At 57.9% G+C, this 13727-nt stretch overlaps 1 long non-coding RNA gene across 3 annotated transcripts; it reads left to right on the forward strand.

Moving 5' to 3' along the window:
- Positions 1-6199: 6199 nt before the first annotated feature.
- On the forward strand, positions 6200-10539 carry LOC119567692. 3 transcript variants are annotated; one of them, XR_005227703.2, is made up of 4 exons: positions 6200-6444; positions 7713-7829; positions 8513-8815; positions 9387-10539. It is a non-coding gene; the product is annotated as an uncharacterized LOC119567692 (long non-coding RNA). The 3 variants fall into 3 exon arrangements; XR_005227700.2 differs by having other exon boundaries at positions 6204-6444; positions 8510-8815; XR_005227701.2 differs by lacking the exon at positions 7713-7829 and having other exon boundaries at positions 6220-6444; positions 8510-8815.
- The last annotated feature ends 3188 nt before the right edge of the window (positions 10540-13727 follow it).

Genomic DNA, 13727 nt, shown 5'->3' on the forward strand with positions numbered 1-13727 from the left:
GATCAGATCCCTGGGTCCATCCGGCCCGTATCCCGCCTCAGAGGGCAGCCAGCACAGATAGTTTTATGCTAAGGTGGAGAGCACCCCTGATGCAGCTGTCAGTTCTGCAATCATGGAATCTACCCTTCCGCACCTGCCCCCTTCATCTATCCCCTGCCCACCCCCACCAGCCCTCTCTGTATCGTGGCGTTCACCCCTTCCCAGCACATTCACACCCTTCCAGCGCAAGCCATATGCCCCCTTCCTTTTGACACTCCTTTTTTGAGTCCACGGCCTCATGTGGCAGTGAGTTCCGCAGGCCACACACTAGTTATTACGTGCCAATGGCCAATCCGTGAGGGCAGGACAATGACAGGCGAGGCCTGGGCTGTTTCTTATTGGTCAGTCCCAAGTTGAATTGGGCGGAGCTAGGGGAAGGGCTTAGCATGCTCATGCAGTTGAAATCAGCCGGTTATTAAAACGCTGTGGTTTATTATTCTCCTGTGTGTCGTTGGACATTTTATTACACACTCGATCTTATTTCGTGGACTTACATTAGTAATGTGTTGCTGAATGATACAATACACTAATGTTGTAAGATACCACTGCTAGATGGTATTCCCCGTACCTCTTACTACCATGTATTTAATTACTACTAATTCATTTACTGAGATCGACTGACGACATGCGATTAACCGAAATCCACAGCTGAGACGTACGATGCGAGAACTCGGCCTTGTGATATTTCCACTGCACTTCACCATTTTGAACGTCTCGAGAGTAGGCCTTATTGCCAAGGGTTCGTTAGTGTACGGCCATTCATGGATGGAGCCCCGCTGATGGAAACCAGGCTGCGAGAGGTAGGGAATGCATTCGTATTATAGCATTCCCATGATGACGTTACCCTATTTTCTACATTTGATGTTATTAATTTTATTATATTAAGAGCTTCTGAGGGGAAACATTATAGGACAACTAGGAATTATTATACTATTGCGTTTATGTTGAAAGATACTAGTTTACGGTGCTCTATTTAGAGGGCATCTTAGTAATAAGTGTGAATTATTTTCTTAATAAATTAGTATTAAGACCTATCTGTGAGAAACACTGCACGAATGCTAGATGTTAGGTATTATGACCATTATTAATCATTAACATTCACACTAATTATTTTTGCCTCCTATCAAAAATCTCTCCAATCTCAACCGGCCTGGCCTCTGTGTGTGGGGTGGGGGGCTGAATTCAGCTCACGCCCCCATCCCTGTTAATAAACTAAATGTACCCCAGTGACCCTCACCCCCCAAAATACAGATCTGAGTGTGGCTGCAAAATCTCTCCCCCACCTGCCCCCAAAATTTGCCAAAGCAACCCCTTGTGCCCTGGGGGAAGGGGAAGAAAGAACTGAAGTCAGGTCACCTGGGGGAGTGAGAGCACAGTGTGTGAGACGCACTGGAGCCCCAGGGCCCGGTCACAGGGCAGGACCCCTGCTGTGTCCGGCGCTGTACAAACACAGAATAAAAAGTCCCAGCGAGCCGCCAGTCCACGCCCCAGCCTCCAGTGCCCAGGAGCTACCGGGGAGCTCGTCTCGGCAGGCTGCGGGAGATGTGGAGATGGAAGAGCACAGGGCCCGGGAACCGCAAGGCGCTGTGGCTTGCTAGCGACGTGCCCCACGGTTCAGGGGTGCGTGGGGGTCCGATGGGAGCTGGAAAGGGGGCTGCTCTATGCCAGACTCCCAAGCCAGTCTGCAGAGGGTGGGGGGAGTGAGCACGAAGGGGCTCCCGGGTTGGGAGCGGGTCCTCGGGGATCTGTTACGTGGAGGGACACGGCAGCACCCAGGAGTTTCCAGGGCGCGCCCGGGGTTCAGAGAGGGACCGAGGGGAGCCGGGCGGTGGGTGGGTGAGAGCGAACGGCCACTAGATGGCAGCAGAGGATCAGAAATGGGGGGGCTCTGAGTACAATGTCTAGATCCCCCCCTCCTTCTGCCCAGCCAGCCCCCCACCCCTCCTTCCCTCCCTGCATCCAGCCCCCCACCCCTCCTTCTGCCCAGCCAGCCCCCCCCTCCTTCCCTCCCTGCATCCAGCCCCCCACCCTTCCTTCTGCCCAGCCAGCCCCCCCACACTCCTCCCTCTGCCTGTCCAGCCAGGCCCCCCTCCTTCTGCCCAGCCAGCCCCCCACCCCTCCTTCCCTCCCTGCATCCAGCCCCCCACCCTCCTTCTGCCCAGCCAGCCCCCCCCTCCTTCCCTCCCTGCATCCAGCCCCCCACCCTCCTTCTGCCCAGCCAGCCCCCCGCCCCTCCTTCCCTCCCTGCATCCAGCCCCCCACCCCTCCTTCTGCCAAGCCAGCCCCCCGCCCCTCCTTCCCTCCCTGCATCCAGCCCCCCACCCCTCCTTCTGCCCAGCCAGCCCCCCCACACTCCTCCCTCTCCCTGTCCAGCCAGCCAGCCCCCCACCCTCCTTCCCTCCCTGCATCCAGCCCCCCCCTTCTGCCCAGCCAGCCCCCCCCCCTTCTGCCCAGCCAGCCCCCCACTCCTCCTTCCCTCCCTGCATCCAGCCCCCCACCCCTCCTTCTGCCCAGCCGGCCAGCCCCCCGCCCCTCCTTCCCTCCCTGCATCCAGCCCCCCACCCCTCCTTCTGCCCAGCCGGCCCCCCAACACCCCTCCTTCCCTCCCTGCATCCAGCCCCCCCCCTTCTGCCCAGCCAGCCCCCCAACACCCCTCCTTCCCTCCCTGCATCCAGCCCCCCACCCTCCTTCTGCCCAGCCAGCCCCCCAACACCCCTCCTTCTGCCCAGCCAGCCCCCCAACACCCCTCCTTCTGCCTGTCCAGCCAGCCCCCCACTCCTCCTTCCCTCCCTGCATCCAGCCCCCCACCCCTCCTTCTGCCCAGCCAGCCCCCCACCCCTCCTTCCCTCCCTGCATCCAGCCCCCCACCCCTCCTTCTGCCCAGCCAGCCCCCCAACACCCCTCCCTCTGCCTGTCCAGCCAGCCAGCCCCCCACCCCTCCTTCCCTCCCTGCATCCAGCCCCCCCACCCCTCCTTCTGCCCAGCCGGCCCCCCAACACCTCTCCCTCTGCCTGTCCAGCCAGCCAGCCCCCCCACCCCTCCTTCCCTCGTTGCATCCAGCCCCCAGCCCTCCTTCTGCCCAGCCGGCCAGCCCCCCACCCCTCCTTCCCTCCCTGCGGCCAGCTCCCCACCCCTCCTTCTGCCCAGCCAGCCCCCCAACACCCCTCCCTCTGCCTGTCCAGCCAGCCAGCCCCCCCCACCCCTCCTTCCCTCCCTGTATCCAGCCCCCCACCCCTCCTTCTGCCCAGCCAGCCCCCCAACACCCCTCCCTCTGCCTGTCCAGCCAGCCAGCCCCCCCACCCCTCCTTCCCTCCCTGCATCCAGCCCCCCACCCCTCCTTCTGCCCAGCCAGCCCCCCAACACCCCTCCCTCTGCCTGTCCAGCCAGCCAGCCCCCCCACCCCTCCTTCCCTCCCTGCATCCAGCCCCCCACCCCTCCTTCTGCCCATCTATCCAACTCCTCACACACCCCATCCCTCCCCCCCTGCCCAGCCCCCTACACCCCCTCTCCATCCAACCCCTCGGCCTCTCTCTACCCATTCTCCCCCCACCCCCAGCCGGGGTAATAACTGGCCCAACACACGTCCCCGAATTGCGAGCTGAGCGGTAGAGAGGGAGGTAAGGGTCCCAGGAACCTGTCACCACGAATACAAAAGGGAAACGGAAATGCCAAATGAGCCCGAAGAGGCCTCGGCTCTTACCCAAGGACCGTGCTGAGATCACACCCCTAAGCGGTGGCATCGTCTCCCCCCATCGTGTCCTTTTCCACCCCTCTTCTCTTTCCCCTCGTGTCTCCCCCCTTTTGCCTCCTGTCGAAGGAGCGTCTGGCGCAGCCGGCCACGCCTGCACCCTGCTGAGAGCCTGCGTGCAGAGAAGCAGCGGAAGCAATGCTCTAAGCAGCCCAACATGGGACGAGTTTGCCAGGTCTCGGCACGGCTGCTCAGACCATGTGCTAGGCCCGCGTTTCTCCAGCCGCCGGGTCGCAAGCGAGAGTCAAAACATAAGAGAACATAAGAACGGCCATGCTGGGTCAGACCAAAAGTCCTTCCAGCCCAGCGTCCGGTCTCCGACAGTGGCCAATGCCAGGTGCCCCAGAGGGAATGAACAAAGCAGGGAAACATCAAGTGACCCACCCCCTGTCACCCATTCCCAGCGTCTGGCAAACAGAGGCTAGGGACACCCTCCCTGCCCAGCCTGGCTAGTAGCCATCGATGAACGTATCCTCCACCTAGTTCTTTTTTGAACCTTGTTATAGTTTTGGCCTTCACAACATCCTCTGGCAAGGAGTTCCACAGGTTGACTGTGCATTGTATGAAGAAATACTGCCTTCTGTTTGTTTTAAACCTGCTGCCTATTCATTTCATTGGGTGACCCCTAGTTCTCGTGTGATGAGAAGGAGTAAATAACACTTCCTGATTTACTTTCTCCACACACCAGTCATGATTTCATAGACCTCACTCATATCCCCACTTAGTCGTCTCTTTTCCAAGCTGAAAAGTCCCAGTCCTATTAATCTCTCCTCATATGGCAGCCCCTAATCACACCCCTAATCAGTTGTGTTGCCCTTTTCTGAACCTTTTCCAATTCCGAGACAGAGACAGAAGTTGCGTTTCGGAGGGCTGTTGTTCTCTCTCTCCTCGTGCGTGCGTCTGGCTTGGTTCGTCTGCTAGAAAACGGGACCGGCCTTTACCAGCAGCAGCAGGAACAGCCCCAGCCCTGGTCACCTTCTTCTGTGTTCCCCAAGGGCAGTCACGCCCTCCCCCCAACCCCGACACTGCAGAACAGGGGGGCTTTCCTGCTCCAACCTCCCCCGGCGAGTTCCGGGGAACAAAACCCGGTGGGTAACAGGACAGCCTCATTTGGTGCTGCACATTGCCAAGGCTTGAACCGTTTTCCCTTCTTCTCTGGAGCGTCGACAAGAAGTTAACAAAAATGCCGGGTGTTTGCCATCGCGCCGAGACGGCGAAAGTCTCTGCTACCAACCGCCGAAGCTTGTCCGGCACCAGATCGGCAGGAGTTCAGTTACGGGGGCATTTCTGGGCCCCCTATATTCCATCTAAAATACATACAACAAACCTTTTCTATCCAGCTATCTTCCATCCCTCTCCCCATCCCCACATATTGCCCCCCCTTCCCATCCACTCCTCCCACACTCCTTCCCATCGCCCTCCCTTCCCCTCCATCCATCGCCCCCACACACCCCCTTCCCATCCATCCCCGCCCCACACATCCCCAACTTCCCCCCATCCATCCCCCTCACTCCCCTTCCCATCGCTCCCACACACCCCCTTCCCACCCATCCCTGCCCCACACATCCCACCTTCCCACCCACCCATCCCCCTCACACCCCTTCCAATCGCCCCCCTTCCCATCGCCCCCACACACCCCCTTCCCATCCATCCCCACCCCACACATCCCCACCTTCCCCCATCCATCCCCCTCACACCCCTTCCCATCGCCCTCCCTTCCCATCCATCCATCGCCCCCACACACCCCCTTCCCATCCATCCCCGCCCCACACATCCCCACCTTCCCCCATCCATCCCCCTCACACCCCTTCCCATCTCCCCCCCTTCCCATCCATCCATCGCCCCCACACACCCCCTTCCCATCCATCCCCGCCCCACACATCCCCACCTTCCCACCCATCCATCCCCCCACACCTTCCCATCACCCCCACCTTCCCACCCATCTGTTCCCCCCACACCCCTTCCCATCACCCCTACCTTCCCACCCATCTATCCCCCCCACACACCCCTTCCCACCCATCCATCCCCCCCACAGCTCTTCCCATCGCCCCCTTTCCCACCCATCCCTGCCCCACACATCCCCACCTTCCCACCCATCCATCCCCCCCCCAGCCTAATATCCATCCGACCGCCCCTCTCCCCCTGCCCTGGTCCCCAGCGGGCTGGTCTCTCTATGGGGTGTCACGTCCCATTGCATTGCCCCACTTCCCACGCACCGACCAGCCCAGCCCCTGCCAGAGCCTGGAGCGGGGGGGCGGAGCCCCTCCAGCCGCAGGTCCCCCAATCACAGCCTGCCCCCTCCTGCCGGCCAATCAGGAGGCCGGGGCAGCCAGCCAATGGGAGGAGAAGGTCCTGCCTGCTGGTGGAGCTCGCGCCCTCCCGGCATGCTGGGCGGCGCGGACCGCCATGGAGCCGGCTCCTGGGGCGCCCCGGGGGGGGCCGGGAGGATCCGCCGCCATCCTGGCCCCGGGCAGGGGGCCCCGGCTCGGGCGGGGGCGGGCCTGGCAGCGGGGAGCCGGGGGACGGGGACGGGGACGGGCGCGTCGCCCTGAGCCGGAGCGGGGTGGGAGCTAGATTCCGGTTGTGCTAGGCGCTGCACAGGCGTACAACGAGGAGACCCCCGCCCTGGCCGGCGCCGGGACTCGTCCCGGTTCCAGGTGAGCGCTCCCGCCCCGAGTCAGGGCTCCAGGCAGAGGGTCCCAGGGCGGATAAGTGTGTGTGTTGTGTGTGTTGTGTTGTGTTGTGCACGAGGCGGGGCGGGGCGATAAGGCCCTGTCCCCAGCCTCAGGTCTTGCACGCACGTGGCTGGCTGTGTGTGGTGTGAACAAGGGTGCAGGTTTGTGTCAGATTGCGCTGCGAACCAAGACAATGCTGGGTGAACGCACAAGTACACACACACACACACACACACACACACAGGCAGCTGTGTCGCACTTTGCTGGCAGACTACGTAAGGTCGCGGGTGGGCCTGGTTCAGCCATTCAGATGAAGGGGTGTGTTGACTCCCCGCGGTTGTGCGGCAGTGCCGGGGGTTCAGGGTTGCGGTGGTGCGTACAGGTGCGCAGGTGTAGGATTGTGTGTGGGGCTGTCAGATCCGCGTGGGGCTGTGGTTAGGGGTGCGTGGGTTGTGTTGGCAGGGGCGGAGAAGTGTGCGTGTCCCTGGGCTTAGGGATGGGTTTGTGCATCTGCACGTGTGTTGTGTGGCTGTCGTATGTATGGTATGTCTGGTTGTGTATTGCACATCCATACATGAACGTGTCTCTGGTGGTATATATGAACGGCTGTAGGTTATGGCTGTGAGGTGTTGTGTACACACGTCTGTATTTGTGGGCGCTGTGTCTGTGGTCGTGTGCTGTCGGTCGGGACCCGTGTGTCGCTGGGGCTGTAGTTGGTGGGGGGTTGTGCAGGAGGGTGAGGGGATGTGTGTGAGCAGTGGGGTTGTGTGCGTGGATCAGGGTGTTGTCTCTGGGCTGGGGTTGTGTGCATATGTTTACAGACAGGGGTGTGTGTGTGTGTGTGTGTGAGGCCATCTGGGTAAGTGCTCCTGGTTGTGTGTGTGTGTGTGTGTGTGTGTGTGTGTGAGAGAGAGAGACACCGGGACAGCCCCGTGGGGTGTGCTCTGGGATAAGCCCCTCTCACCTCAACCCGCCCGCACTGTCCCATGTGCTCACTGGGGGCCAAAGGGCAGTGACAGGGGTCCCCGAGGGCTGGGGGTCCCCAAGGGCTGGGGGTGCCTCTGGTACCCTACGCCCCCCCCCCCAGCTCTGCCGGTGCCCCTCACTCCTGACCCACAGCCCCCTGCTAGCCCAGCCCTGGGGTTCTCCCCCCCCCCCCCCCCCCCGCGCAGCTCCTCTCTGTAATTAACCATAGAGAAACTAATCACTTTTCTCACACACACCCCATCCGGTTCCCCCCCTTCCCCCAGGATCCCGCCCCGGAGCCGGGACCCAGCTCATCCAGCCGAGGGGCCGGCCGGAGACACCTGCCATCGCCTGGGGCCGGCTCCACACGGGTCTATACCCCAAGGCAGTGGGGTCTAGTGGTGAGAACGGGGGGGAGAGGGGCTGGGGCTGGGAGCCAGGACTCCTGGGTTCTCTCCCTGGCTCTGGGAGGCGAGTCAGGGTACAGGCAGGGGTGCGGCAGGACTCCTGGGTTCCGTTTTCACCCAGTGTCCTTGAACGTTCTGACTTCCTGTGGCTGGGAATTGTGGGCCGCCTGTCTCTCACCGAGCTGAGGGTGACCAAAGGGTTAATCCCCAGCTTTCCCGTGGCATGCTGGGAGTTGTAGTTCTCAGGGAGTGAGACTGAGGAGTTTCTCATTCAGTCCCACCCCCCCACGGCGCTGGGGTCCCCTTCCCTGTCCTCCCTGGTTCCCCTTCCGTCTCCTGGTCTCTGATCCCCTAGGGGCGAGCGGCCTGCACTGCCCTCCCGGACGCCTGGGTCCCATCTCGGTCTCCATGCCCCGGGGGGATGGGGCAGGAACCCATGCAGGAGCCTCCCACAAAGGCGTGCCCATACCCTGCACCGTGTGGGCACGTAAGAACCGGAGGCAAAGCACTGAAAGTAACGAGTGACGGGACAGCTGCTTCGTGTGTTGGTCCTGTATCTTCGCTTCCTACACTTCCCCTGCAAGGACCGGCTGGCTCAGGGGGTGGGGAATTGGGGCATGGGGCCTCGCCCTATTTGTACCCCTTTTATTCAGCATGTCTCCCCTTTTCTGCAGCAGGCTCGCTGACGTCTCTGCAGGGTGCCCTCGGCAAGGAGTTCCCATAATGACGGGGCACTGCGTTCCTGGGAAACCGATTCCTCGCGCCAAACCTGCATGGTGCCAGCCTGCCTTGCAAGGTGTGGGGGCGGGGGTCACTCACCCTGCTGCTGAAATGCAGCCACCTCTGGGGTGGAACACAGCGGAGAGGACGTTGCCGCAGACCCCGCTGCATGGGTGCTGAACTCCCAGGAAGCAGACGGGGCAGTAGGAATACGAGAGCGGCATTGGTCGCCGGTTCACAGCGGCGAGCAACTTTGTCTGGTATGTTAAACCAAGGCAATGGATAGCTAAAACTTTGTGACCTTGAAACGCATGCTGCTCCGGACTGAGCTGGGGCAGGGGATGCTGCCGCGTTCGCGCACGGTGCCCTCCCATGAAGGCGTGCCTGGACCCCCCGTGTTCGGGTGCGTAAGAACCGGAGGCAGATTAACCGGAATGAAGAGTTACCGACGGGGTAGCCGCAATCGGAGCGGTTCAGGTGTCTTTATTCCAACACATCCAGGACTGGGGACTGGCCGGCTCAGGAGGGTGGGGAAATGGGATATGGGGCCCTTTCCCCTCTAGGGGGCATTGGCTCGGACCCCCAGGCAGGGGACTGGCTGGCTCGGGGGAATGGAATCTGTTCGGTAACCCTTAGGGCACCCCTGCCCGCGCTGCTTACCGGGGATCCGATCCTTCCCACCCCCCACAGCAGAGCAGAGTTGCTGCCTCTGGGGCTCCTCCCGGGCACCCCCATAACGCTGTTGCATCCAGCCCCCCTCCACCAGGGCAAAGCCTGTGGTCTGCAGGGCTCCCCCCCCCCACACACTAACACACCTGCCTTCTCTCCTAGGCTCTCTGGACCCGGCTGGCAGGAGCCTCGGGAGACCCGGAAGGCAGCTGCAGTTGAGACAGCCAGGAACGAATGGATGGCCGGGGGGGGGGGAAGAGGTGCAATAAAAGCCCTGACCACTGGGTGGTGCCCTCATTCTGTGCACAGGTCAGCCAGAGATAATGGCTAGGAAGTGGGGGGAAGGTAGGATACCCCCCACCAGCTGCTGTCTTTGCTGCAGGCCTGCAGAGGGGCAGTTGCGATAAAAGCACTGGCCTCTGGGTGACACCCTTGGTGTGCAGTGTTGAGCTGGGAATTCACTGCTAGGAGAGGTGATTATTCTCCGCCCCATGGCTCCCACCCCCCACGGGGGATCCCAGCCAGATTCACCCTTACCCTCCATATTGGGCCCTCTCCAGCCAGTTTCCCCTCATCTGTGTTCCCCCCCGCCCAGCCCAATTCCCCCCATATACACAGTCAGCCCCCCTCCACACAGGTCCCCATTAGAGCCACATTCCTCTCAAACTCCTCCTCATGTATGGGGGACCAGTAGGGCCCTCTGCCTCAGTTTCCCCTCTAAAATGGGGATAATGTCCCTGCCCTCCCTCGTAAAGTGCTGTGAGAGCACTGGATGGGAGTGTGGGATCCTCCCCGCAATCTCCTGTTCACACAGACCCTTCACGGGGGACAGGACCGTGTTGATCAGTGCAGCATCGGGGGCCTTCCTAGCCCTGGCCACCTAGTCCTGTGCCCACCTGAGCCCCTGCCTGGCCTCACCCAGGCAACTCTGCAGTGCCCCCAGCACCGCCAGGCATTCCCCACAGGCTCCTGGTCCCAGCCCAGCCGTACATCCAGCTGGCTCCGTTTCTTCTCCTTCCCTTCGCCCCCCTCCAGGTGGTTGGCAACTCCCTCCTGCTGGCTGCAACCTGTACCCCAGCTGCCATCTCCTGGGCACGGGGGTGGGTCTAGATCTCCCCACAGGGGGCCAGGTTGGGGCAGAGTAGCCACTGGGCCAATTGTAACAAGAGCAATATTATAGTGGGTATGACAACACCCATTGTTTCATGTTCTCTGTGTATATAGATCTTCCTACTGTATTTTCCACTGCATGCATCTGATGAAGTGGGTTTTAGCCCACAAAAGTTTATGCCCAAATAAATTTGTTAGTCTCTAAGGTGCCACAAGTACTCGGTTTTTTTTTTTTTTGCTGAACATTGAAGCTGTCGATCCAAGCTGGGCTGTATTGGGTGCAATATGGGACATGGCAGGAGGAGACAGGGCCAGCCGCGCCCATTCCCCTTTTTAGCCCATTCTCTCAAGGCCGAGGACTTCATGGTCACCCCTCTGTAAAATCAAGCTGGAGGTTTATTGCTTCTTCCATGGAAACTGGCGGTGTTTGAGGCTCATGGGAACTCACTCCCATGTTTACAAAGCTCTGACACGTGAACCGGGCACTCCCGCAGGTGTGTTAATTTCTTGCCAGGAATCAACATGAATGGATTCAGTGGTTAATGATTGCTAAGCCTTTTGGTCCTTGGAGAAAGCGCTAGGCGAGATTAACTGGTTACAGTGAGTGAAAGTGGGAGTCAGGACACCTGAGTTCTGTTCCCAGCTCTGGGGAAAAAAGTGGGGTCCAGCGGGTTAGATATGGGGAAACGGTTAAGATGGGAGGCTGTATCCTGGAAAGCAGTGACGCTCTAAAGAAGCCAAGCGAGCATGAATTCCCAATGCAGTGCTGTGGCTAAGAGCACTAATGCAAAAGCAGGGGAATCCTGGAGTAGGGGGTGGTGTTACCTCTGTATAGGACATTAGTCCGGCCATTACTGGATACAGTGTCCTGTTCTGGTATCTGCCTTTCAAAAGGGACATTTGATAAATTGGAAAGAGTTCAGAGAAGAGCCAGAAAAGGTCTGGAAAACCTGTCATACAGAGAGAAACCAAAGGAGTTTAATCTCTTTCGCTCATGGAGGAGAAGGTTAATAGGTGATATATTAGTACCTACACAGGGAGATGTCTGAAAGCAGAGCACAAAGGCTGAACGAGATCCAATGGCTGGAGACTAAAGCTAGACAAATTCAGCTTAGAAATAAGGTGAACATTTGCAGGGTAATTAAGAGTGGGAACAATTTCCCTAGGGATGTGATGGGAAGTCGCTGGATTTGAACACGGGCTGAGATTCTCTGGCCTGGGCCAGGCGGGAGGTCAGAGGAGATGACCGTTCCGATCCCTTGCGAGCTTAAACAAGAATGAATTCAGGAATCCAGGCTGCACCCTCGACCCCGCCCCCCCCAGTGCCTTTCACCGCCAACCAGATGATCGTGTGATAGGACGCGGAGAGAGTGGGGAAGTGTGAATATGCCAAGTCATAGGACTCGGGTTGCAAGCACGTAATTTTCGCTGCTTCTTCAAGCGGCTCTGCGTAGTCCCACGTGTGAGTAGTTTGCCCAGGCCGTGCTGAATAACCTCACAGGTGGGAGTGGAGTCCAAATCCAGGTAGGATTGTAACCCTGCGCTCTCACATTTTGGCATCCATTCCAGAAGCAAGATCCAGCTGGTGATGGCGAGTCCCTGTGTGCCCTCAGGTCCGTGTAGCAGCCTTGCAAATTTTCCTCATAGCAAGTTTCAGTGAAGCACAAGATGTTGCTTATATCGCTCTCGTCAAATGAGACCACACAACCGGCAGCGCTAAGGCATAACGCTGCCCTACGCTTCGTTTAACCCACCTAGAAATAGTCTGCGTAGGCACATTACGACCCTGCTAATTTTAAGCATAAGAAAAAACGTCTAGATGACTTCCCCAAACTTGTAGTTGTATCTAAGTAGCAAGCAAGAGCTGCCTAGCATCTAAAGACTCCTCTTTATTTACATGAGCTTTCGGAAAGAAAGCCTATAATTTCATTGTCTGATTGCTATGGAACTCAGACGCTATTTTACTGGTAAAAACTTGGGATCGGGTCCATGAGCCACCTTATCTCTGTGAACCTTCATAAACGGCGGGTCAGCCATTGCCACACACAATCCCCTAACTTCCAGCTGACCTAATCGCACTAAGGAACACTGCTTTAGTTAATGCATAAATAAGATAAAGAACAAGCCACCGTGTATTCAAAGTAAATCTAAATAACATAAACCACATAAATCTAGATAAACATGAAACCGGATCTCTTAGAGGATACATGTTAAATAACCCCTCCATAAACCTTTTAACAGTAGCACGTACAAACAGGGCTATGCCATCAACCAAAACAAAGTAAGCCGAAATAGCAGCCAGATGAATTTTTACAGGAGAATTAGACAATCCTGCAGACTTTAAGTATATTAAATATTCCAAAATACAGGCTATGGAAGCTGCCATTGGAGAGTTAAATTTTTCCTCATCCAAGCAACTAACGTGAGCCATTTTAACTAGTGAACAGATTTTTAGAATTAAGCGGAACATTCTGAAGACAGGAAGGCCGTGACCGGGCAAGACTGCCGAAGTCAGATGACCCAAGCTATCTGATAAAGCAACTGCAGATCTGGATGAAGAATCCTGCCTTGTTGCTGTGACAAAATATCTGGAGAGACAAGGCTGGGGGGGTGATATCTTTTACGGGACCAACTGCTGTGGGTGAAAGAGACAAGCTTTCGAGCCACACAGAGGAACATGCGTGTACCGTCCATGGGACGGCTGAAGCAGGTCTGCGTACCACGGCTGTCTCGGCCAAGTTGAAACAATCAATATAATTTTAGCCTTGTCCTGACAAATCTTCTTTACCACTTTCTGAATCAATGGAAGGGGGGGACAAGCATACCGCAGGTCTTTTCCTTATTGTAGAAGGAGCATCTACATTGATGGTCCAACCCAGCTCTCGAACAGAAGAGAGGACACTTTTTGTTGATTTCCGTTACAAACAGGTCTACACGGGGTTGACCCCCCCCCCCCCCTGGAATATCTGTCTTGAATTACCTGATCCTTCAGTGACCACTCATGAATTTGAGAATTGTCCCCACTGAAATGATCTGCCACCACATGGGTTTCCCCTGCTAAATGCAGGATCCACCGGGTAGATCCCATGAAGAATGCACCAGTCCCATAACCTGCCCACTTCAGCACACAACTGGAGCGAGCGAGCTCTGCCTTGTTTGTGCCCGTGATGAGTAGCAGGTGAATTGTCCATTACCACCTTCCCTTGTGCCTGACAGAGGAACGCTCTGAGACCCAAACAAGTGGCCCTTAATTCCAGCACATTGTTGTGTGTTTTCTTGCAAAGCCCAGTGACCCTAGATCGTACACTGAACAAAATGAGTTTCTGTCCAGTGTAGGAAGAGTCTTGCGTTATCATCACCGATGGCAAAGGCGGATTGAACAGAACATGCCTG

This window comes from Chelonia mydas, chromosome 14 (assembly GCF_015237465.2).
Source record: "Chelonia mydas isolate rCheMyd1 chromosome 14, rCheMyd1.pri.v2, whole genome shotgun sequence".
Classification (NCBI taxonomy): domain Eukaryota; kingdom Metazoa; phylum Chordata; order Testudines; family Cheloniidae; genus Chelonia; species Chelonia mydas.